The following is a 21691-nucleotide window of genomic DNA, read 5'->3' on the forward strand; positions in this document are numbered from 1 at the left end:
GTCTTCAGTAACTAAAATTTAATACTTCAGCTGTACTCTCACCCTCTGTCTAATACTCAAAATCATACATACGAAATGATTGAGGTACATGTAGGTATTGTTGTAAAATTCATGAAAATCCATAAACTAATTAATTATTATATTAAAAGATTGGAAGTAACATTATATCACATGAAGATAAATCTGAACCATAATTTGATATTCCATGAGTTCAACTGATGTCCTGAAGAATGTGGTGTAGCATTGTATAAGATAAAAATAGATGTCTCTTTATCATTGCATTTTTACTGCTTAACTTTTTACCAGTACACGGATATAATCTATACCTCATTCAAAAATGTCATTATTATGTCACTTTGTTTGTGATATACAAAAGGTCAATGGGCAAAATACACGAATATTGCTGACATACACTTTTAGATGTTGTGAATGCATCATGGCATTTTATAACAATGATGGTAACTATTTTTCTACTTTTTACTTTATACCTCAGAAAAATAAATTTGAGGTCCTGACTATGACTTGGAACTATCCTGTCAATTTCTGGAGGATAAAGTGTCATCAAGGGATTCAGTTTCAACGTCGGGCTGCACGCCTCGTGGGTTTATTTGAGCACAACCTACCTCCACACAATTGTCAGAAGGCGACTTCAAGTACAACTGGGTCACAGAACCAGATCAGATGTTATATAACACGAGTATAAGTCATGTGCTATCCACCACATTATTTGTCCTTGTCCATTCATCTATATTGTGAAGCTCACTCTCTATGTTCATATCTAGGATGAAGCGTAGCACATTCTCCAATTACCTAGGCCTCCCATTAACATTCCTGCAGCCCAGGTCTGCTGCGCCCGCTCCTGCAGACCGCGACCGCCGAGGTTCATCAGGGGCTAATTCGCACTGTTTCCCCGGACCAGCCGAACCCCGACCCCATTACAGTCGTCTACTTGGGCCATCTAATTGTCCTGTTACCACATGGCTCACGGGTTACATGCCCGGCATTTCTCTTTCTTCAGGCGGCCTCAGCACCACCGCGCGTACGTACTTTCGAAAAAGACCGAAAGTGGCTGAGCGGCTGCTGGGATGGCCTTGGCCCCCCTCCCCTCGCTGCCCGCGGCTGGACCACTTTCCTCCTGCAGCTCGCTTCGCTCAGCAGTCAGTCCCCGTGCCGTGCCTTCAGTCAGTCGTGTGTGTGCGTGCCCCTAGTGATTACCCCGGCTCTTAACTCCAGACATCTCTCATTGGTGAGTCTTCTCTTGTTTCTTATTTTCACAAAATTACCTTAATTCTTAAGAATAAAAATTTATATGATTATTGTAAAATACACTACGCATTAATAAATAATTATTCCAATACATTTATAATAAATATTTAAGGGTCGTGTTTCAAGCTATTAACTCAATAATCATTTGTGACAAGCGAAAGAGTAAAATATCACTACAAAATAAAATGTTAATAATGAAAAATACCTAATATTTTTCAAATTTTCAAAAACAACATTGTAGTTTCCTCGTGAAAATTGTTACCCTCAAAAATTTACCTAAAAATTTAGAATTCAAGAATTGAGATTTTTTGATAAAAAATACCTTATTCAAGTATATAAATTAAGCCTTAAAATATATCAGAATCGCCAAAAATATTTTTTAAGAATGCCGGTCATCAGTCATAATTACTTAGACTATTTTTGTTCAACACGAACAAAATATATTTTTCGTAATTTTCTACAGAATCTAACAAAATATTTTAATCCATTTTATAAGTAAACATTTTATAATAAGACGTCTCGTTTATTTCTTAAAAATGATTCTTTTGTTATTGGCGTTTAAACTTTCAAAAGTATTTTTGAAATCCTTGACATAAATTAATGATATGGCGTTCATATTTTTAAATCTAAAGCATTAACAATTTGTTGTCTTTCTGTCAGTACTTATTTAATTGAATATTATAAAACACGTAACAAATTATGTCAATTTGAAAACCCTCCTATTAAAATCCAATTACAAAAATTGCATAAGCTATTACAATACTCATAATACAACGTTATAAGACTGAAATGCCATAAGCAACGTTTCATGTTCTATATGTCACAAAAACTTGCCTCGGTAACCTCGGGTAGAACAAGTTTTGAAAGAAACATAAGGCAAAAGTAAATGTTAAATTGTTGTTTTACCCGAGTGTTTTACCTACATATAACATGGCATAATTACAAGTACCTTACTTATTACAAAAAATACTTTTTTATTTATCTCCTAAACTTCATTTACCATTTCAGATTAACCTAATTCTGATAAATTGATCTAAATTAATTAACGAGACCAGTATACACACTGCATACGTTTATTATAGGTACTACATTTATTTTTTATGCAATGTTTCCACAAACAAAGTTTTTCATTTTTTGTTTGAATTTAAAAAATGCATTTTTGTGATTTAAATACGAATTATATACCTTTTTATTGTAAAATAACATTTATGGTGTGTTAAAGTTAAAGTGAAGTTGATTTGGAAGGATATACAGGACTTGAATTGATAAACTGTTATATGGGCTGAATACAGTTTTTTATATTACGATTTGATTGATCAGTTAAAATAGTTTCATTGTATTCAAAGTTCTTAGTATTTTTTTGAAACGGAAAAATTACAAAAACTTTAAAAAGGTGAAAATGTTTCTATATCTCTAGAGTATGGATAAGTTCACATAGTAGTTTTTTACAGTTTTTTTTGTATCGGAAGGCTTGAAAATAATTATTTAGTTTTTAGTTTTTGTCGTCTTTCAATTGGATATGAATGTAATAGTTATTGAATTTATTAACTAATAACGTATATACATATTTTTTTAGTTACATAGTCTCAGTGTTTTGATTTTATAAACCTCTTGAAAGTGCAAACTATTTTTAGATTGCATATTTTAGTTTGTTTTTGCATTTCCAATTTTGTTTTTCACGGAGGTAATCATGTAAGTAATTGTACACGAGAACAACCGAGCGTTAAAGTCTCCAGATGACTGACCGCGTCCTACAGAGGCTCTGTCTCAACAACAAGTTATTGCGGTGAAAACAATCAAATCTTGCAGAAAGTCATATCACAGAGGTTCTCGGAAGAAACAATACAATCTACGGATCGATGATGATAGGCAGTGTCATTGTTTCAACACCACCGCCGAGTGGTTCATCAGCTTCCTTCAAGGCTACAATCGTAGACCGTGACAATGTAGGGGATTATAATAAGCGATTAAAACTGTACATGAATTATACACAATATGCTGTGAGTGCAATCGCGGTAATTTTTCCAATAACAAATTCGGAAATTTTAGTAAATGAAAGAATGTTTAAGTAGTTTTACATGAATTAAACTATTTTATTCAAAATAAGAAAATTTAGTGCCAGAACAATGAAATTAAAAATGTCTTTATAAAAGAGGCGGAGTTAGGGTTATCAAGCCCTCTCTACCACTCAACCTCAAAACTCAGTACAGACTACGACAGTAATTGTAGAATTAGAACTGCAGAATAGAAAACTCCACGGGTTGAGATGAAACATTAGCACTCGAGGATATTGTATATAGATTATATTAAGATCGAATTATGGTACGTTCACAGCATTTTTGTCAGTTCTATTTACCTGGTACTATGTCGAGACTCCTTGTTCTATTTTTCATACAACTGATCAGTGAGGTAAACATTATAGAACTGTTGGCGTTGTTTGTCACATGTATGATTAAGCAAATGATTTTCATACATAAAGTAATGATACTTAAGAACGGTACTATGTATCTTCATAAATTCGGATTTTATGTATAGTACGTTTTTTGAAAACTTTTTCTTTTACACACACAAAATTAACCACTTTCCCCTTAAATTAAAAACATCTAGACATTACAGAAGCAAAAAGGATTTGGCAATAAAATGAACGAGATAAGATCAGTAAATCCATAGATTTGTTTTGTTGCTCAGTTTTATTCTTGTCCCCATCTATACCAAAAAAGGACAATTTTTCGTTAAGGTAAATGGAAAACATACCTTAAAAATGTTATTCGTGACATATTCTATAGCATAACTAATCGAGAATCCTTGTATTATTTGCGAGTTTGGGTTTGTTAGAATATAACGAACAACGAGAACACCGTCTACTGTAGTAACGAGCATCTACTGGATAGAAAAACATTCGTTAGTGCATATTCTTGTCGATATTGCAATGATTGACGAAAATTGTCGATTTTATCTTCGTAAAGTCTGAAATTATTTTACTTTTTAAAAATTTGCAGATGTTCTTCTGTTGATAATGTAAACTCTTAAAACCGGGTTTATAAACCGCTTGGCTTCAAGCAGTTCATAATAAATATTGAATTTTTGTTAACAAGTACTTCTTTGTTATCTTCCATATTCAATGAAAGGAATAAATTTAAATGGTAAACGTAATGCAATGCTAATGTATTGATAAATTTGTATATAATTTTATCACAATGTCATTGCATACCACAGAATTCTTAACAATCCACAGAATTACACTTCATAACATAATTATATATACATTTTCTAATGAGATATTTCGTTGTTATTTAATGTATTAAATTTTTATCAATTACTATTTATTATTTAGGTCACATATAATAATGTCAATGATGAGATGACTTTATAGCAGTAAAAAAGAACATTTTGTATGAGGCTTACTGAAATCTCACTTAAACTGTAAACTTCCTTCTTCCTTTACAGTCCTAACAATGATAATACAAATACAGGAAGTACCTCAGGATTGATTTTGAAATTCTTAGTGAATTTAAATTTTTTCGTTGAAGAATCTCCTATGTGAATTGGCTGCAATTTTATTTATATTTTATTACTAAATATGTGTACAGGCTCATTACGGAAATTTACGGAATAACTACTGTGTCGGCTTGGCTGTAACCCCACCTTGTGCCTAACCACGGCATTGATAGTATATCCTACTATGATATTGATAGTATATCTTCTGTATAGCCATTAATTCCGCAGACCATCGGAAGTGAACTGCTCGCCAACCGGTAATCTGAGACCTAGGTCAGGTTTGCTCGGATCCAGGTCACTGTTGGGATGCGTTTCTCCTACGTTGGCTTCCGGTGAGACTTCCGCAGAGCATCTCGTTTATCTTATGGAGTAAATTATCACAGGTTTCACTTTAAATCTTCATTAGCGGAAACCATCCAGTATATTTTCTAGGGATGCATACATTCTTCCTGTAACAGGTTCAGCGGAACTCTGAAGCATCAGCATGGGACGAAAATTAGCAGCCAAAACGATATTAGATTTATTGGAACTCTATATGAAGTTTGAACTTTGATCAAATATATTAATTGGGCCCAATGGAACAATCTTAATATAGTTCATTTCAACATTACTTTTCTCTTCTCGAGCCATTTTCAAACAGTAATACTGTAATACTGTAAAATGTATGTTTACTTAAATCGAAACTTTCTTGGATTCTTGCAGCATTAAACACTCTATATAAGTAAAATAGAGTTGACATTTAATGCTTAAAGTTGGGTTTACGATATTGTAAATAACTTTAATGTTAGCAGTCTCAACTATTGATGACAAAACTTCATTACTTCTTTGTTTTTGTTTCTTTTAATCTTTAAAAAAACTATAATTTAACCAGAGTAAATGCTTAAATTTAAAGTTTTCCACAGATTCTTTGTGGTCTACCATCTTGGGAAGGTGATAGATTTACGATGAGGTAAAAATGATTTTAGCAGTACAACGATATAAAAATATTTATTTACTATTAGTTAACTATTCAATATACGTATTAAGTCTTTTCTCGATCTTTTCACATTATTCTTATTTTTATACTGTATTTTAATAAACAGTACCCGACTACTTTTAAGTCGTAATAATAATAATACAATATAACATTCTATGAAAGACTCACAACATTGTTAAATAAAATATATAGATGGCGACAGAAAATGACATGTTTGTTCCAATAGTTGAAAAATGAGTATATGAGGTTCATGTTTCGATATCAAACTGAAGATGCATTATTACTCGTAGTAACGATAAACATCTAAATAATATGATCTAGCACTTTTGTGGGTTCGAACACTAATGTAAAGTTTCTATATCTTTATTTTGTTTTATGTTGAGGTCATCACGTAGATCAAAATTGTGTAGCTGTTTATACAACACCATAATTTTAGTGAATAATGTATGATTTGATGGAATATATTTTAATTAGTAAAATTATGTCCACACTGCCACTTTAAACTTACTGATTGTGTGTTACACAGTAGATCAGGTATTAAATACTCAAGCCGGGCTAGGCTTGAATCAGTTAATAATTGTTTAGTTGGATTAATGTTTATAGGTTATATTCATCAACGTCAAACGTAAATTTGATTTTTTTATTTTTTACTTCTGATAATGTTAAGGATTCAGATGGTTTAATATCAAAAGTTAGTTTTGTTTAACACATTCTAAAAGAATTGGGATTAATTATTTCTACTTAAAAAACGTCAGTAACATAAAGTTACATTTTTATTTCATGCTGTAAAATCCTACTACAAAGTAAGTACCCTAAATTTTAAGAACTGTTCGAAGCCGTTTATTCCTATAACGATTTCTTGTAATAACTTCTCCTTTAAGACTTGTTAGTCCATTTTCTTGCCAAATTAGATCACTTTAATGCAAATTGTTTGTGATTTTCGCATTAAGTAGCAAACCCTACTAATGTTACCAATTTCCTCTACTCCTTTTTTGCGTGTATTCTATCCAACCACACTTGATTTCCTCAAGAATTTCATCTGTTTAGAATTGCTAATTTTTTAACGCCAAAGGAACCGAACAAAAAGATCAAACACATCCTATAATCACCAATACCCGCTAAGCTAACTAACCACTTGGATTATACCCGTCGTGATTATGCAGTGCCCGAGAGCAGTTCCAGAGAAGGAGAAAATGTCCGGGGAGCAGAAGAAGGTCAATGACGCGGCTCACAGAGGCTGACGCAGAACGTCCGCTTCTGTTCTAGTCGCGTAGGATCTAGAGCGGCCAATTCCTTTGAACAGACTCTTCAGTTTTACCGCCATTCAGAGTAAATGTGTGCGGACACCCGGCAACTTTCCCCCTTGTGTGCTCCAATGTCTCCGGCGGGAGTTGTCATCCTACACCCACAACTCCTTTAAACAGACTCTTCCGTTTTAACGCCATTCAGAGTAAATATGTGCGGACACCCGGCAACTTTCCCCCTTGTGTGCTCCAGTGTCTCCGGCGGGAGTTGTCATCCTACACCCACAACTCCTTTAAACAGACTCTTCAGTTTTACCGCCATTCAGAGTAAATGTGTGCGGACACCCGGCAACTTTCCCTCTTGTGTGCTCCAATGTCTCCGGCGGGAGTTGTCATCCTACACCCACAACTCCTTTAAACAGACTCTTCAGTTTTAACGCCATTCAGAGTAAATGTGTGCGGACACCCGGCAATCTTTCCCCCTTGTGTGCTCCAGTGTCTCCGGCGGGAGTTGTCATCCTACACCCACAACCCCTTTAAACAGACTCTTCAGTTTTAACGCCATTCAGAGTAAATATGTGCGGACGACCGGCAACTTTCCCCTCTTGTGTGCTCCAATGTCTCCGACGGGAGTTGTCATCCTACACCCACAACCCCTTTAAACAGACTCTTCAGTTTTAACGCCATTCAGAGTAAATATGTGCGGACGACCGGCAACTTTCCCCTCTTGTGTGCTCCAATGTCTCCGACGGGAGTTGTCATCCTACACCCACAGCTTCTTTTAACAGACTCTTCAGTTTTAACGCCATTCAGAGTAAATGTGTGCGGACACCCGGCATCTTTCCCCCTTGTGTGCTCCAGTGTCTCCGGCGGGAGTTGTCATCCTACACCCACAACTCCTTTAAACAGACTCTTCAGTTTTAACGCCATTCAGAGTAAATATGTGCGGACGACCGGCAACTTTCCCCCTTGTGTGCTCCAGTATCTCCGGCGGGAGTTGTCATCCTACACCCATGTAGAACGGGAGGATACCCTGACCCGATCTCTATACTGCAGGATGACTTATACACACCCAGAAGTAAAGTTATATAATTAACTTAGTGACGTTATAATTGCATGAGTAAAATCATCAACGATTATAAACATTTAGAGTCTCTAGCGATATAAGTTTGTATATACAGGATAGGATACTTAGACTTATTTTGTGAATCAGAAAACACAGTAAGTACACCGAGTTCAGTGTCCGTTATACTTTAAGTACCATATGGATAAATATATGAACACAAAAAGAGCAATCTGAAGTAACACGTGGTCTAATTCAGAATTTAAATCCGATGATAAGAATAAGTGAAAACAGATAATGTTTCATAATGTAAAGAACGATGAAACAAGCCCGTCATCTGATCACAACATGTTTAAGTGAACTAAACGAGTACTTGATGAACAAAGTTTTAAAAGACTGCTGAACATTCCAACCATTTACATTAAATTTGTATTTGTTCAAGGTTTATGTTTGTTTTTTTAGCTGTATTTAATGTTTTAATTCCTTATGAGCAATGCGAACAGAAATCATCAGAAACGAAACACTGACTAACGTGTATAGAAGTACATAGACCTGTCCTACAGTGGTTTTTCATGGTAAGAATAAACATACCTTTATTTCTTTCAAATACAGTTCAGAACTGTCCGCCGTAAAACAGACACACCAGAAACATTTTCACGGTTGAGTGGCCTAAATTGTAAAAGTTGAGAATTATTACATTTATTAAATCTTAAAACTTTGGGGAGAAAGAAAAATACGTGTCATTTACTGTTCCTCAAATTCTTAGACCGAAATTCTGTATCCAGAAACTATAGAGGTATTCTCTACTTTAATTTGACCCTGACACATTTTCACGGGTTACCTTTCATTCAGGCCTTTCTTGTTACTGCCTTATCTAATGTCTCAGGCCTTCCCACGGTACGATACTACCTTGTTGGAAGGTAATCATTTGTTTACTTCCTCGACTAATTATTACTTTGGCTACTCGACATTACCACAAAGACAATTAAATTATACCTCCCACAGCAGTTGGTATACTTTATTTTTATAGTTACGGCTTTGAGAAATGAATTTAAATTTTTTACTAAAAACTGACTTGGCCTTGTAGAAATCGTGTAGTCGTCTGTCTGTCTACTTTCTGTGCGATAACTGTTGATATCCTAAAGGTCCTAGAGTCATTAAACTTGGCACATTATGCAGTCTGATCCAAGAAAGAATTCTATTATTAATTTTTGAATCAAAACTAAGGCTAAAAATGAAATTATAGCCTTTTTGAATTGGTCTTATGGGTAGTTGAGAAATCAACAGAGTACACGACATTCTATCATGTGACAGTAACATTCGTGACCAAGATACGTTGTTGGGTTGATTGTGACTTTCGTTACGCTGTGGGCTTCTCGATACTTCGTTACATCGGTTTATGTTTTCATTAAAATGAAGTCTTTTAAAATTTGTACCGCCGGGCATTTGTGAAACCATTCAGAAATACTATGGCGATAACTGTTTCAGTACATAACATTACAACCATTATACACTACATTGTATTAAATGTTGTAACATTTTTTTTATTACGTCTTGACCTTCTTCTATATTATCCTTAGTATATGAGCCAAATTATTTATAACTGATTTTTAATTAAAATATTTTATACATTCATTTACTTTTCAACTGCAAAATGTTCTAAAATTTCACTGCTATAGCACAAAGCTAGAAACTGTATGTAGCCTACATTTTTTTATAAAATAAAACGTACCTCGAAATGTGGGGTTTTTGTAAACGCTTTTCCCGTTGTCCCTGAACAAAAATGTTTGATCCTGCTTCATTAAACGATGAAAAAAGCTTGTAATGTCATGTTACTATTGGGTCGTATCCACATATAGCATTGGCAATTTCAAACACGCGTCCATAACAAGTACTCAAACGAATAGAAATTCCGTAAAGTCCGGGGAAAGTCGATTTAGAAATTCTGGACCACCGGTAGCTATCCCAAAATACAATTTACAGTAAATCGTTTCTAAGCATGTGTTTAGTTCCATAGTTGATTGGCTGTGACCGCAGACCGCAGCACGTCCAGTGCGGTAGCGACACTTGCGGTCGACCGCAATAAATCTCTGACCCATGTCCGATTCTCACAGTCACTGTTTTCCAGGTGCGGGCATGAGGTACCACTGACTGAGTCTTCACGCACGACCACCGGTGAGTCCATAGCCTACACCAGTCATTGTAACTCTCTTAGGTGGTTCTAAAATGATAAGTTTGCTTATACACATTAAAGTGCATATTTATACCATGTGATTATTCTCAACATTAGGTTTTTATATTTAACATCATGTTTTATTACTTCTTTACCTTCTATCACAGTCAGTTTTCAAATTTTCTTGTGCAGAAGTAAACCAAGGAAGTCGGAATTCCTTTTTGAGCGTGGGTTCAACGTGAACTGTGTAGACCTCGCCCACCCGTACTGACACGCTTCTCGACATACAAGTTCCATTTGTACTCTGGTACTCTATTATCTACTTTAATAACCCTATAGTTCCCGAGGTTTTCTTTAGTAAGAAGGACATTTTCGTAACACTCTTTATCTTATCGAGGACCCACAAATACATTTCGGGTGTGCCTTAATTCGACTATGATCGGGTTTACTCAGTCGTGAAAAAAAGAAGGCGTGGGAACTATCCCACCCGAACGAACCAATGTTTTGCTTTTATATCGGTTTTCTCGGTACCTTTACTAGTATCTTTCTGTATATCATTTCTTGATCAAGGGATACAAGGGGCGAAGAAAGATCAGCAGTTGAAATATTAGTAGTGATTTGTCACAAATCTTTATTTGTCCAAAGAACTCGATAATGCACTTAATAAATTGTCCACAAGTAGCCATTTCGCACCAATTCCAAGGTGAGAAAGAAAAATAATTGTTCAGTTGTATGGATATACGAAGCTCAATGTAAATCTTAAGACAACAAAATAATAACTTTTATTTATGAAATTCTAAAAATTTCTTGAAAAACATATTTTATTCTAAAACAGTAGTTACGGAAAACTTTAAATTTTAAGCTGTTATAACAAGGTTGCCATAACGACGAAGAAATAAGAATTAGGCCTAGATCGAGTCCAGTTTTGTAATTTTCAGTTCCGTAAACAACCGAACCGTACCGGTAGGCTTCAATTACGTGACCGTCAGTTATTGTATGTGTCTGTGTCTGTGTCTCATAATAATAATAGGAAGAGTGCTTTGATAATAATGTTTAAATTAATATCGAATCGAATGAGCGCCTTACTGTTTTTTTTTTTTTTTATTGTTGACTAAATAAACCTATTTCAATACTGATTATCACAATACAGGGTATAAAATATGAATTCTATATATTTAGCATGAAATGGTGAACTTTCAAACAGACCAGATGCGGACTGTGGCATTTTCAGTAGAATGCTCGTTGGCAGATGATATCTCGGGTGCGGTGAACCGTCAACTGAAATGCTCTCCATGTTCTATGGTAACTGGCAAAATGTTAGTAGGGCGTTGCAGATCTTGATAAGGTATTCCTGTCTACTGCAAGCCATTATTTTGTCAAAGAAAATAAAACAAAGGTCATACTTTTTAAAACTTTTTACATTCATAAACTCTTGAGGCAAACGAGTCATAGGCCAATTTATTAAAACGCCATTGTTACTATTGCGCAAGTCTTTTTAATTCGTAACCAAGAAGAAAAATGCATGATCGATTATGCAATCTGTGTTAAATTAATTATGTGTAAAATAGTTTAGCGTTAAAATGTTCAAATAAAAAAGTATCTTTCTCCTCACGCACTCAAGTTACAAACAGCAAACAAAATATAAATATTTCATGTGTTAATTTAGAGGTCACATAAAAATCATTTTCTAATCGCGTACATTTATAATTACGCGTGATTTGTGTTGAAACTTCTTAAGTGTATTATCTCCCTCTAAAACTTACAAACATTTGTGTCTTTTAAGGGAACACAATTTTTAATCATCAACTGTTTGAATGGTGGTCATAAACGAAAAACTTTCGAAGATTTCGGAATATTTATTATTTACTTTAACCACTATGCACAGTCAATTGGCAAAACTTTATTTTTAAATTGGTTTAAACTAAACACTCAAACATAAGGTATTGCTTGTTACATGTATGTTTGTTTTATATAGTAAAAAGTTTTTTTATTTAATATTGCATTTGTATCCTTATTATTTATATAAAGGCAGGAGCATATCACACCGCGTGTCGCATAGCATGCAGCATTACACATTTATATCGCTCATTTTATCCTTTAGCGGACATATATACCTAGACATAATACAATATACAGAACAAAAATGTTTACATCCTCCCGGCAGATAAAAAGAATTGCGTTAGTCTACTGAGTAACAGGCATCAATGACGCTTAGCCTAATCCCATGGAGTGACATGCACCATCATCGAACTCACTGTTCCTCACTTATAAAAGAAGCTTCATGCAAAATTTCAAGACTATAAAAAGTCAGTTCGTTTTAGAGATGTGCGGATAGACAGACGGACAGACAGACGCAAATGAAATGTTTCCAGCGCCACGAAGGATGAACTTCCTTAACTTATTATTATCCTTAAGCTTATTGTCAGGCTTTAAGTGAATAATCGTTTTATGTGTGTGCTTGTGATTATCTCGTTTGCGGATTTAAAGAGTTCCTTTATGTCACATTTTATCATTTGTGGTTTACATTTTGTAAAAACTATTTTTTATGTTTTCCGATGATGGTAGTATTTTGATAATTTTAAAATTTTGCATTACACCAAATTTAAAATTAAAAAGATGTAGCCAGCATTAGTCTCACTTTATAAGTCATGTACTTTGAGGCAATCAATCGCATTGTAACATCATTTCTTACCAGTTACAAGTTTGTACGAGTACGATCCACCTTGCCCACGATAACTTTGGGACAGCGTACATAATTCTTTGTCACTCCTATGAAGAGAACTAGACGAAAACAAAACGAACTCAGCCAAGAACACAGATCCTGATAGGTAATTATTGGAAATACACAGAGCCATATTATTAATTTTACTAATGAACTGTAATTTTATGATACGCGTTTTTTTTTTTTTAACTTTGAATAATCCTAGAAGAAAGCATTTCTTTAAAGAGTCTTTACGTTTTACATAATACATCTAACTTTACTTATTTTTAATTAAATAGAAAAACTGGGGGCAGTGTGATGGAAATTTTATCAAAATCCACATATATTATCTGCATTTCATTCTTTTAAACTTTTAAATTACACAGAACAGCAAAACTTTCTCTTGTCAGAGGTAACAAGAAGGAAGCAGAGCCATAAAGAATTCCGTTCACTCTCCGGCCTATTCGCGGACGACTTTCATTTTTGCAGACAGCGAGAAGTGCCTAGAAGAGGTGCAAGTGGTGCGAGAGAGTTGTGGGCCACCGCCTAAGAGGCGAGAGGAGGGTCAGGGAGGGACTGGGCTGGACACTGACACTCCCAAGGCCACCTGGTTTATTGGCCGCTGGAAGCGATACTCCAACTGGAGCTGGATCCTGGAGTCGAGCTGGAACCAGATATTTGCTGGTGTGCAACAATTTAATCTACCATAAGTAATTATTGAGCTTTCGGGGTCTGCAAATGTCACCAGATAATCATACCAATCCGTCTGTCGAAACCTGCTTCATTACCTTGACACCTTGAGCACTTTCCTTCATTTCATCAAGATTTACAAGACACGTTCTTAAAATAAAAGCACTTTCAGGTTGATCATGATGACAGCATACTCCAAAGTTCAAAAAATTAACAACACATATTTTTAAAAGTTGAATATTTCTGATTTTTACGAACAATAAACAAACATTAAGACGCGAATGAAGAAGTAAATTAGGTCCAAAAACGAGTCAATTTAAGTTGCTTCGCCATGACAAAGAATTGGCAACGACGACTTGGTTGCGTACCACGAATTATACAGCACAGCACAAATGCATTCAGATATTAACCTACTTCATGTGTCAACTACTCGCATTGGGCGTTGGCCAGCTCGGTTACTTCACCGGTCACCGAGGTGACTGACTCGGTCTGGTTTGTACTTGTCTGCCGATCTTGGGCAATGTTTACCGGGACTGGGAGCGAGGCGGATCGCAAGGCCACTTTGTCAACTGTCGCTCGATCTGGAGTCAATTGTCGATATCGACGACAAATATCAGACAGTTCTGGTAACAATGACAAAGGAAATTTTACAGTAGACATAAACCAATGTTCAAACCATAGAAAATAATCTGTGTGAAGAATAAATCCATACAATCGACAGAATATTACACTGAAGGAGTTATTGCAGAGACGGACGGAATGGCCGTTCACCTTCTGTCCCCAAAATCAACAGAGTTCTTCCTTGGTTAAGAGGAACTTTTATATCACGTTTCAGATTTCTAGAGCGTTTCTGTCAAGAGTTACCGCAGAGACGGACGGAATGCCCGTTGACCTTCTGTCCCAAAATCAACAGAGTTCTTCCTTGGTTAAGAGGAACTTGTATATCACGTTTCAGATTTCTAGAGTGTTTCTATCAAGAGTTATCGCAGAGACAGACGGAATGAGCGTTGACCTTCTGTCCCCAAAATCAACAGAGTTCTTCCTTGGTTAAGAGGAACTTGTATATCACGTTTCAGATTTCCAGAATGCTTCTGACAAGAGTTACCGCCCAGGCTCAAAAACAACGGCACGATTGTAAGGATCGCCATGTTGGGTCCTTATCATTCATATTAAGTGTTAAGGCGTGTTTTGGAAAACATCTAGTAAATAATAAACTAATATATAAAGGCACTGACTACCTTAAATGTGGTATGTGGTATTTTTTGTTCAAATAAAATCCAGTTATAGTATATTTACTGTCGATTTATCAATTTGAGTTGTATCTTTTAATATATTATTAGATGAACCTGTATCCCTATATTATAAACACGAATATATTCTATTATGATTAGTGATAGAGTTCGCTTTTATATCACTGAGCAAGATTTGTTATGCCGTCTATTATATTACTTTATGGCACAGCCTCGCTTAAGATATGTGTCTATAGCAGATATAATAATGCCCTTGAAGGGAAGGAAAGTCAGTTATAACCTTCTTAAGAAATAATTAACATACAAATTAATTATTTAATATTTGGCTAGAACTGCGAAGCTTGTTTTATCATTGCAATCTAATAAGAACTGTTCCACATTGCGAACTAGCATTTCTTTTGCTGGAAAATTCAAAATTATTGATTTGGTACAACATGTGAGGGTCTAATAATTCTTATAATACATTTTACAAATAGGGTTTACTGAGTACAGAAAGCAGTCTAATTGCTCGTAAACCCGGCCAATATGTGTTTTTTACCTTTGCGAACAATCCGGGGGAAAGCCGCTCACTCGTAGCAATACCTCTCACACGTACGATGCTGTTATACTCGGCAGTAAACTAAATCATCGGTGGCAGATGCACTGTACCGGGGAAATGAGTTAAGAGGCCTATTAGAAGAAACGGCGACCGGAATGTTCGCTTTCTAACGGCTTCTGACGTTGATAAGACTGGACCAGAAAGAGAAGCGATGCGAGAATCAAGGTCAATCGGCGCGGTGGCAGCGCCAGATACACGCACGCACGCCCACCCACGCGTGCCAGGACCAGGTGTTATCTCTAGCAGATCTGCCTGACTTTCACAGGTGACCTTGAGCGCAAACTGGTCGGCTGCACCCGTCATTATTGTTAAGATGATGCTGAAAGCTGTTGGCGTGGGTGTCGAAATAAGAGAGAGTGCAGATTGGAGAAAGGAAGGTAAACAGGGTTTGATTTTTGAGGCAAGTGGGTGATCAAAAAGGTGTTACAAATCTTTCGCAATTAAAGGAAAGCAGAAGTGCTGGGAGGCTTGCCTATTTTAAAACGCCAACAGGATGTTGACTTGCAAGGAGGTTTAACATGTATTTTGGACACAAGACATAAAATTCCTAAAAATCTCACTTCGGAAACTCATTTTGCCATCTTCTTAGAATATTCAAATCTACATAATCATATTTATTCACTCCAAAATTAACTACAATTACAGTAATTTCTGAACTTCTAGTAACATTCCCCGTACAGAACATATGCGGGGATCAATCCAGATGGCACTCTTCTCCTAGGACCGGAATCGGGTCTTCTTCCTTTGTTCACTGAAACTTAAATTGTACTTCGTAGTATACAAAACCTCATTAATAATGTTTAGAGTGACATAGTTTAGTACTTAAAGATTTTTAAAGGCTTGGTTTGGGCTAACGGAATTTCTCAACTAATATTTCAGGTAAAAATTACAATATATATGTAAGAGCGTTAGCAATGAGAATTAGAAAGGCTAAATACAAACAAACAGTATTAAGTCCAGACATCTCCTGATCACAAATAAAAGTGTATTATGCCTAGAATCATTGTGAATAAAACTTGCAAATCAACATTGATTAGTAAGCTTCAATCAAATGACATGTCCTGCAAGCGAACCGTCGCCTCTGCTACTACACAACCTACTCACCCAACACCACCTGAGTGAAGCTCTCGTTCGCTCATAAATTCAAAGTTTTCAAACCTCTTCGTTTCAAACCAGACAACACTAAAACAGAAACTCGAGTGACTGTTTTGCGTGCAGTTTACAGTAAGGTTTCATCGGAAAATAGTGTTTACAGTTGAACAAAAAGTTAAGTATTGTGCATGGGCCATTGCTTTTGATAACATTTCACTCAGACACTTCAGCTACCCTCCCACACCATCAATAATTACATAAACGAATTTATTTTTTGAAAAGAATAGCTTAGTGAAAAAGTACTCTCGAACTGCACGTGAGGAAAGAAAAGAACTGGTATACGCTTTATTGCTCCGCCCACCTCGTAAACCAACATCGCCGAGAGAGACAGGACTAGCAACTGGACTTCCCAAATCTTGAATGCTGAGATTTTAACATGTACAACTATTTTGTTCCTACAGATTAATCTTATGTGCCATGTTTTCCAATAATTTTCTCACCTCCAAAACACATTGCTTCTAGAACATAGAACGCGTGAAAGTTCAAAACATGAGACAACACATACGAGCCATGTCCGGAAGCGGAAGTTGTGATCTAGACGCTGTAGTGATACAGACAACACCTGAGGCTGCAGAGGGAGGTATCTGTTGGGCTAGGTCAGTGTCTAGTGACAGGTGACCATCTGGTGCTGGGGCCCCTACCGTGTGTCTGGGAGCCAGCAGTCAGGTCTAGCAGCTGTTGTCTTCAGTCGTGCAAGTCGATAACCTCTCGTAATGTCCATTATGGTATTATAAAACCAGTTGTGGACCTGTTGAATACTGGAAGTTCTTTTCGATGTCTTCTCCTTACTTTCTGTAAACACTAATCACATCAATCGTGTCCAGTTCACAATAGGAAGCATTTTCTTTTCTCACTAATACGAAACCGTTATTTCGCTATAGACATTATTCTTGTTCGATGTGTCTACTAAACCAGAGCGTGATGTTTGAGTTGCCTCTGTTGACACCTAGAAGCATCCATTCACTCATGGTACTGTATGACAACCTGGAAGAGTAAGCCTGTAAGCCTGCATTAGTGAGAGTATAGTTTTAAAATGCTAATTCAACCGGATTGACAATCTCACGCGAAAAACTGCTTTGCTAGTACAAAAAGAGTAAGCCTCGTGGTTTTATTAAAGGTTATATCATACGCAGTATCCACGGACTAATTACGAGGAGGCCTTCCTGTGTTTTTGTATATACTCAGGTTTTGCAGCATCTCCTTGACGTAGGAGACATCTGAGAGGAACTATTACAAATTCTTCTCTAGCTGTCCCAGAGCATGTTCTAGTTGAAGAGGTTCTAGTTGAATTTTGCGATATATCGTTACAATTCATGGTCAAATTAGTTTTGGCTTCCAGTCCGGCTTGGAGTAATGGCCAAGAAGAAGTTCAATTTATGTTGAAAATTTTTGTTTTCGCCAGAACGAAGAAGCAGCCGTTAAGGAGGGATTTGATGCCAGACAGCTTTCAATTGCAATAAGCGAATTATTATCAAAAGTCAAAAGGATTTTTACTTTTAGACCATTACAGAAATTGTACAAGTCTTTTTATGTCTATAACATTGCATTCACCGTCAGCTTTTGGGACAAGCCTTTTTTATCCAACAAAGTTAAATTGTTTTATATGATTTTTATATTGTAACTGTAGTTTTTATAATGCATGTGGCAGTTTTAGCTTGCGATATGAAAGTACCATTATTTTGATATTCCTGATGAATTACATGAAGTAACAATCTTATCTTTTGCAGATTTCGAGTTCTTTACATACTCAGGCTGGCTGATAGGAAACACCTCACTACAGATCTAAGGTAAGCTACATTTTGTTAAACGATCAAATTATTAAAATTTTATTAAAATCAATATTTTATTTGTGTAAAAAGATCGTCGTGTTTCCTGTGTTAATATGTAATATTACCATACATTCTGTACTGAGTTTGAACAATTAATTTAAATATCTTCTAATAAGCTTCTATTTAACGAGAGTTTTACAAGGGTATGTGCTCAATGAATTAGTCGACACCCTATTGCCAAACAACAGCCACAGGAATTTGTGTCTATCCTGATATAAGTAATGCATTACTTTTCGTAAAGGCGAACCTAGTACTAGAGTGAATGGTGTTTGACTGGTCTTGAAGGTCTGCTCCAGTCAATTTGAAAAGCACTAAACAAGGCTGGAGAAGGTTACATTCCTCCACCTTCCGAACATTTCTGATAGGCACCAAGCTCCTAAACCAATTGCGTATAACAATCATTTTTCATCATTCCATCCCATTCTTACTTCTCGTTCTGATCTGTAACCGCAAACAAGAGGCCCTGATACTGCTGAGTCTACACGGACGGTGGGGTTTCCCTGGTCTCGCTCCTCTCCCAGTTATCTCGTGATCCGTTGTGACCGGAGCCGCAAACTGAAGGAGCCTTCGTACTGCTGAGTCTACACGGACGGTTGGGTTTCCCTGGTCTCGCTCCTCTCCCAGTTATCTCGTGATCTGTTGTGACCGGAGCCGTAAACTGAAGGAGCCTTCATACTGCTGAGTCTACACGGACGGTTGGGTTTCCCTGGTCTCGCTCCTCTCCCAGTTATCTCGTGATCTGTTGTGACCGGAGCCGTAAACTGAAGGAGCCTTCATACTGCTGAGTCTACACGGACGGTTGGGTTTCCCTGGTCTCGCTCCTCTCCCAGTTATCTCGTGACCCGTTGTGACCGGAGCCGCAAACTGAAGGAGCCTTCATACTGCTGAGTCTACACGGACGGTTGGGTTTCCCTGGTCTCGCTCCTCTCCCAGTTATCTCGTGATCTGTTGTGACCGGAGCCGTAAACTGAAGGAGCCTTCATACTGCTGAGTCTACACGGACGGTTGGGTTTCCCTGGTCTCGCTCCTCTCCCAGTTATCTCGTGATCCGTTGTGACCGGAGCCGCAAACTACGGGTGTCAGTGCGTGTTGTTATCGGTCGACTCTGCTGGAGCCCACGCCCCTCTTACAATATATATATATATATATATATATATATATATATATATATATATATATATATATATATATATATATATATCTCGTGACCCGTTGTGACCGGAGCCGCAAACTGAAGGAGCCTTCGTACTGCTGAGTCTACACGGACGGTTGGGTTTCCCTGGTCTCGCTCCTCTCCCAGTTATCTCGTGATCTGTTGTGACCGGAGCCGTAAACTGAAGGAGCCTTCATACTGCTGAGTCTACACGGACGGTTGGGTTTCCCTGGTCTCGCTCCTCTCCCAGTTATCTCGTGATCTGTTGTGACCGGAGCCGTAAACTGAAGGAGCCTTCATACTGCTGAGTCTACACGGACGGTTGGGTTTCCCTGGTCTCGCTCCTCTCCCAGTTATCTCGTGACCCGTTGTGACCGGAGCCGCAAACTGAAGGAGCCTTCGTACTGCTGAGTCTACACGGACGGTTGGGTTTCCCTGGTCTCGCTCCTCTCCCAGTTATCTCGTGATCTGTTGTGACCGGAGCCGTAAACTGAAGGAGCCTTCATACTGCTGAGTCTACACGGACGGTTGGGTTTCCCTGGTTTCGCTCCTCTCCCAGTTATCCCGTAACCCGTTGTGACCAGAGCCGCAAACTACGGGTGTCAGTGCGTGTTGTTATCGGTCGACTCTGCCGGAGCCCACGCCCCTCTTACAATGGCGCTGTTCTCGCTCCTCTACCAGATATCCCGTGACCCGTTGTGACCAGAGCCGCAAACTACGGGCGTCAGTGCGTGTTGTTATCGGTTGACTCGGCCGGAGCCCACGCCCCTCTTACAATGGCGCTGTTCGCGGTTACGGCAGTAAATAGATCAGCCTGTAATGAGTGAGCGGCGCCAAGGACTGTGAAGTGGCGTAACTTGTACTGACGAAACAACTGCTGGTCTAGCTTTGCGTTTAGCTTTGTCCACTGTTCCGGTACGGGGGTTAATTGGATTTGTGGGAATATTGACGTGAATAATTTAATTCTGGAGCAGCGGTAACAAAGTATTGAAGTATTGATCTATATAACTAGTAAGTTATAATCTTCGTGGATGTCAGCTATGGGTGAAATAGAGTATTAATTCTACGAGCTTTTGGTGGATACTTTAGTGGAATGGTCTTTGTGATGGACTAGCTTAAAAACCGCAGGCTATTCAAGACAATTATAAATCAATAACCTTTAATATACTATATTATTCTGCATAGCTCCAAGTGATACCTTTACTCCTCTGTAACCCTTCTTCTTTTTAATATGTCCCTGCAAAAAAATCATTACTATTCAATATCATGATAAATAACAAAACCCCTTTATCCTGCTGCAAATTATCAACCTAACAAAAGAATTCTGAGTATTTATAATGATTACAATTGTTTTGCGTGTCCGAGTACACAGTGCTAGGAGCAAAGGCCATACATGTCTTTACAAAATATTTATAATATGAATGGTGTTCCAAGTGTGGTATTGTGGGGGTAGAAAAGTTTTAGATCAGAAGCAAGCAAGGATGCATACTGTGTACACATCAAACAGGTATTGGTTGTGTAATATTTGTTCAAAGAGAGACGCTCGACTTTATACAAAACACACTTTATAGCGAGTTGTCCTTTTCTATGAACAGCAGTTGAAAATATAAATGAAGTCGGTAAGAATGAACGGCTTAGGATATAGGTAGTCCAAAACGCTTCGTCTTAAAAAAAATATCACTAATTTGTCAGTAACGTATGGTTGAAAAAACATTAGAGACAGTGTACCCCTTCCAAACTGTACAGTATAACGACACTAGACAGAGGTATTGACTGTTGACAGAACATGTTCCCTGCATTTTGCGGAGGTTAACTGCCATACCTTAACTGTTCCACTGTATTTTGTCCTTGATTTATACTCAATCTCTCAATCAGGATTTGAGCAAAACAAAATGTTGTGATGTTGTCAGTTTGTACCAAAGGCTCTGCTTTTTACAAATAACAAAAATAACTTTAGATAAGACGCATTGTTTTTCTATTTAACTTTCAGAAATTAAAATCCAAGAAAGGTCAAGAAGCATCGAGCGAAGTTTATAACCCGCAAGTACTACTACTTCCTGAATTTCGGACTCGTTATATTGAGGAAGCATAACCTTCC

The 21691-nt window shown here is 37.1% G+C and overlaps 1 protein-coding gene across 1 annotated transcript in view; it reads left to right on the forward strand.

The window, feature by feature from the left end:
- Positions 1 to 1149: 1149 nt before the first annotated feature.
- The window catches only part of LOC124355283, a 43158-nt gene continuing 22616 nt past the window's right edge, over positions 1150 to 21691 (forward strand). Inside the window, 3 exon segments of the mRNA XM_046806344.1 lie at positions 1150 to 1246; positions 10176 to 10222; positions 18339 to 18398. The gene's annotated coding sequence lies outside the window, so the exon portion shown is untranslated.

The sequence above is a fragment of the Homalodisca vitripennis genome, chromosome 2, assembly GCF_021130785.1.
Source record: "Homalodisca vitripennis isolate AUS2020 chromosome 2, UT_GWSS_2.1, whole genome shotgun sequence".
Taxonomy (NCBI): Eukaryota; Metazoa; Arthropoda; class Insecta; order Hemiptera; family Cicadellidae; genus Homalodisca; species Homalodisca vitripennis.